Here is a 6,000-nt window from a genome sequence, read left to right as displayed (position 1 = left end):
ACTTGGCACCTAAAGTTCACCTGGCACCTATTAAATTTTCTAGCTCAACATACATTGTAGCTCAGCTTCTGTATTATACTCAAGATTGACTTGAGAATTGGTTAAGTCTATTGAAACTCAAATGTTAAAACCAATCTAAGACCAACAATCTCCCCCTTTGACATGAGTGGCAAAAACACTTAACTAAACTTTATGCATCTAATCTCTATTAGTATACTACATATTCTCTTCAACATATGTAAAAGCCTTAAAAAACTTTATTCAAAATTTTGTATACCTCAAAATCTTGTAACCCCCTGAGCTAATGTGCGATTACAATTTTTTTAACTAGAATTATTATGCTAAATATGTGGATAAAAGCATAGATCTCTGTCACCGTTTATGATACCAAAACCTATTTTGGTCAAATCTCATTTCTCTATCAAAACTCTTTTTTTTTCAATAACTAAAAATACCCTTTTATAGATCTCAAATTCAATATCATCATTATATAAATTTTTGAGTGTTTTGATTAGTTATAATATATTATAATCTCAAAATATTATAAGTTGATATTTCAACATTTCAGAAGATGCTTCCTTAAAAAAGGAAAAAAATAGTAAATCATATCAAAAAAATTAAAATATTATATTTATTTCTAGGTGAGAGAATCCTCTTCATGAATATGTAATTTTTTTTCAAGAAGGTATAGATTTGATAGGGAAGTTTTGACAGGAGGAAAAAACTATTGGATTCTAATAAGGTTAAAATTGAGTACTTATAACAAAGAAAATATACATCAAAAATAATTATTTCTTTTTTTGTTCACTAGCTATACATGTCATCTATAAGAAATTTTTAAATTGGAACAAAAAAAGATGATTCGCATATACTTGTCTAATGGGAACTACACCCTATATTTTTTACAATTAAAAAGGAGACTTAAAAATAAAATAAAATGAATAAATTCTTACTCAAAAAAATTATAAAAAATTATAGGCATAAAATTCATCCATTTCTACACATTTCATTAGTTTACATCATCTTCATATTTTAAACACAAATACCATTTTTATTGTCATTAATATTGAATTGACACATTTTGATATCCTATCTCTTTACAAAAGGTGACATAGGTTTGTGCTTTTACCCATGTCTCATGCTGATATATCTAACACTCTTTGCCTTAACTACCTATGTCTATATCTATTGTACCCTATTTTTTCTTGCTATACTTTGTATTTATTTTCTATCGCCTCTTCTTGTTGTTTTTGCAGTTTTCACATCTTCCATCAAAGAATGTATTATGTAACCATTCTTATTTACATTTCCCCAAAATGGTATATCTCCCCCTTTCTATTTACACACTATATCCAAACCATAATATCATCTCTCGATCAATATATTCTCCCCCTTTTTGACACTTATGTGAAAGGGTCCTAAGGATAAATAGAATATTTTGCCAAAAAAAAAATTATTTACCTCCATAATCATCTTGAGAGAAGAATCCCAATTATATAAAGCAATCTCCAATCACTTGTACTAGATGGTTGTCTTTGTTGAAAGATGAACAAGGCCTTCTAAAGTAGAAAGATTGGGATCTTTCTTTAGAAAATTCTTTGCATAGGCATGTTCCTTATGGATTACTTCCAGATGTGGGGTTATGGAAGATTGAATTTGCATCAATTTGGCCTTAATATTGGCCTCTTCCACTGTCAACATAGCTAATTCCTTTTAAGTGTGAAGCATAGTTGCAAAATGCTTCTCACTCTAAGCTGGATCTTTTGGTAGTTGAGTGTTGGAAATCTTTAGATTTTGCTCCAAGCTCAGTATCCTTTGGCTCATTTGCTATGTGAAATATGGGGAATCACACAACTTGTTGTACAATGAGAATTCATTCTCAAGTACTTTCTTCACTTTTTCAATCTTCTTTGCCGATTCAACTTGTGAAAGTGCTATTTCACCTGATTTATTCTCATTCACTTTCATCTAAAATTTCTTTTTTGATCATTCTAATAATTTGACATTAGTTTCTAGGTCCTCATTTTGTACTTGGTCCACAATGCTGGACAATTGCTCCATAATGGGCTGGGTTTCATCACGTACTTGCAAGCTGAATGCATCAAGAAATATATCCTTGATTTCCACTAGTGCTTGCTTCTGCTTATACTCATTTCTAAGTATATCTTATCTCTTTCTCCTCTCTAGTGCCTCTTGCACTTCATTGATTTATACTAAATTCATAGTCCCAAAGTCATAGCTTGGTATGATTATTTCTTCATCAAGTCCAAGATCTCCATAGTAAAGTACCCTTGCAACCTTGGTAGTGCTTGAGCTTGGTGTTGAAATCTGCAATGGGACTGCATCAGTGCTTAGGTTCTTATTTGGAGTCCCCGAGGTAGGCAAATCCACCAATATTTGTATTGCCTCCTCCTTAGGGGTTTTCTCCTCTTCTTTCTCCTCTTCTCTACTACCTTGATCAATGATGAAAATTTGTGGAGGTGCACCTTAGGTTTGTGTTGTAGGAACATCTTGTCCTATTTGCTCCTTTTCTTGCTCCTTAACAGTTGGATTCACTTTCATTGTAGAATGAACCTTAGCAATTTTGTTATGTTTTTCTTGCTCTTTAGGTTGATTTGTGGTAGTTGTGGGAGGTTGTGTAGTTTTTTCTTGTGTGCTTTCCTTCTCCCTAGTTATTTTTTTCTACAACTATCTATAGTTCATCAACACTCACCAATACTAGATTTGTACATAGTTGTTCTTGCAATGTAGATTGGTGAAGGATCTTTTTGAGATCCATTGCAGTTAAAGGATTGATGTTCTAACCTAAGGTTTCAGGAAAATCATTTACAATTACTATTTCTATAGGTGTTTTGTGTGGAGGACTTGGTGGGGGAAGTTTTGTATCTTGGACACTGTATTTAGTTGATTGCTCTCTAGTTGTTGCATCTTCACCATGTGTCTTCTCCAATGTCTCTGTCTCTTTCTCTCCTTCATCTTTTTCTTTCTCTATTTCTTCCTCCTTCACATTCTCTTCTTCTTCATCATTCCTACCATCAAATGGGTCTTCTTGTCCTTCTTTCATAGTTGTAAAACTATATATCAATTTCCACATTTGTGTGGACTTTTGGAGAACATCTTCTATTTGGTTTTGCAAAATTTTGAAGGTTCTATATTTGGGTGCAAATTTTCTCTCATGCTTCTTGCTTTCCTTTTTTATTTGACCTTTAGTAAGGTCTAGCATTGCATGAGCCAATGTAGACTCTCTTATTTCTTTCTCCATCTTAAGATAGTAATGCCATTTATTCTCAACCAATGAGCTTAGCTTCTTAGGCATTGCGTTATCTAGTTCAAGTGGGGTAGTCTTGAACTTTTCCATCATAGTGTAGTTGGACTCTTCCACCATGTTTTTTTGTTCTTTGAAAAACTTATTGAAATCTATGGTCTTTAGACCAGACAAATCTGCATTATCTCTAATATTATTGCAAATGTTTTCCAATTTAGAAATCATAGAACAACTTACAAGTCTAAATTGATCCTAATCAAACTTTGTTCTTTCCTCGTCTGATTTTGAGGGTGCAACATACCTTCTTCTCTTCTTTTTCTCTAAAGGCCCCTCTTTTCCTATTTCCTTTTGTTTCTCCTGCACCTTTACCCTTTGTGTTGTAGCCCTAGTGTTAGCTCTTGTAGTTGGCTTGGCTGGACTCGACTTTGTAGGTTTCTTCTTTCCTTTGGGATGTGCAACTCGCTGCTTCTAAGCTTTCCTCTTCTTTGTCATAGCCTTTGGTGCTTCCTACTTTGCACCTTCTTCTTCATCTACATCTTCTCCCATACCTTAGGTTAGGGCATATGGCCCTTGATCTTGCTCATCTTCATCACCCTGGGCATCTTCACCTTCTTCCTCTACTTCCTCTATAGTTCCTTCCCCAAATTTGGCTTTTAGATTCTTAACAAGCTTGTCTTTCTTCTTCAAAGTTGAGGTAGTCTTCAAGTTCATATCCACTTTGGATCTCACCATGTCATACGTTCCAAAATGTGGTGCTTTCTTTTAAATTTCTTATGCAAGTAGCACAGTTATTGTTGTTGATGCTTCATCTATGTTAATCTCATACCTAAGAGCTCTCAACCATCTCACTCTTGGTATAGCATCTTAAATGTATGTTTAGTCAATATCTACAAGGAAATATAAATCATTTACATGTTTTACCACTAAGGAAACTAGAATTCTGAGCCTTTGCTTCATTGACTTCTTAAAGTCTTGAAAATAACTTGTCGTTAAGGTCTCAAAATTAGCTCCCATCTAATCTATATATTCATTGACTAGAGTTATGATTGTCCTATCATTTCTCTATGCAACTTTGCAAAAGCAAGGAAATTCATTTTGAACATAAAAGAAAATACATATTAGAATTGCACTAAATTTGCATTGTGCTCCCTTTGTTCTTTTGATTGCTACTAAATTTTCATTGATCTGTTGTACTTGCAGCTCTACAAGATCATATGTATGATCCTTCTTAATCATTTTGTATCCTAAATCCACTACAATACAAGGCACACTACTGAGTCTACTAGACTAGTAGAATTTTTGTCCTATAACCCTAAAAGCAAAATGAACTAGAGGGTCTTGGATAGTGTCAATTGTCATCCCTCTCTTATTCCACTTAGCACCTATGTTTTTTTCAATTGCCTCCTTGGCATCACTCCTACGAGTCTTTGGCCGATCTAAGGTTTGGTACCTTGTCACTCTATGTACAATTCTCTTTGTGATCTTTATGGGGCCATCCTCCAACCATAATCTACCATCATGCATTCATCTCAACACTAGTCTAATCCATTCTATCTTAAACACAATGGGGAATTCTAGGGCACGTGTTAAACCCTTATTTTCAACAACTTTTTATTCCTTTTTAAACACTCCATTCTCACATAATTTCTCATATTCCTAGAGCCTCATTTCCATGTCACCTATGGCTCCAATCTTGCAATTATAACATTTCCTTACATCCTGAACCATTACAACCTTAGGGAGTACAATCGATAAAGCACTAGCTAGATTGTTCGTGTATGCAACCTATGGGATTGCGTGAAAATTAGGTTGTCTAACCTTTTTGGATACTGGTTGGACTTCAAATTATTCCTTCTCCTATGTTTTCTAGAGCTCTATGGTTTCAACAATAAGAAAACACAAAACTTTGTAGCTCGGCACAGTCATAAATACCTTAAAAGTGATAGAAACATGCTTGGAATGTTGTTGAAATCATCTTGTACACTGGATTCACTACTTGAAATTCACTTTTCACACTTTCTCATATTTTCTCTTTATTCTAGATGAAGAAAAATAAATGAAAATATGATAGTATACCCTATTTTCATTGCATTTAATGTTTTGTATATTTACAACTGTCCACTCAGCTTCTAAAGGATTCTACATTGCTCCACTTTCATTTCCTTTCCGCCACTCAAATTCCATAGGAATATTACTTGCTTGGCTTCAATTAAATTTTCTCTCTCCACTTAGCTTCCTCTACCAACTTGGCTCCTACATTCTTGACAATCAACTCAACTTGTATTGGATTTTACTCAGCTTCTAAGGGAAACTTGGCAACATTTGTGTAATCTTTGAACTTTTGACTTTGCATCTTTGTTCATGCTGATCTATTATTTTTTAGTACTTTCTTGTCTAGGAACTAATGTATGATAAGTCTTTATAAATCAGTCCCTTACACCTTTTCTTGCTTAGTTTGATGAAGTGTGATCACTTGACCTATTAGGTAAAGTGATCCCTTCACTTGATGTGCTATTCCCATCTTTCTTCTTCCATTTCTTGTTTATTTCTCCTTTGATGTGTTCAACATCTACCTTCTCTTTACCTTTGTCATTCTTTGAGTTGGGTGCCTTTGACCTAGTTGGGCAATTCTTGCTGATATGACTAGTCTTCAACCAATTGAAACATGTGGTTTGGCTCAACCATCTATTGTAGTTCCCACTGAAATGTGTCCTTATGCAATTTTTAGGGATGTG

Source organism: Cupressus sempervirens, chromosome 5 (genome assembly GCF_028749045.1).
Source record: "Cupressus sempervirens isolate cs-2001-9-10 chromosome 5, ASM2874904v1, whole genome shotgun sequence".
Lineage (NCBI taxonomy): Eukaryota > Viridiplantae > Streptophyta > Pinopsida > Cupressales > Cupressaceae > Cupressus > Cupressus sempervirens.
The sequence above is the reverse complement of the archived record's forward strand: the minus strand, read 5'-3'. Positions refer to the sequence as shown.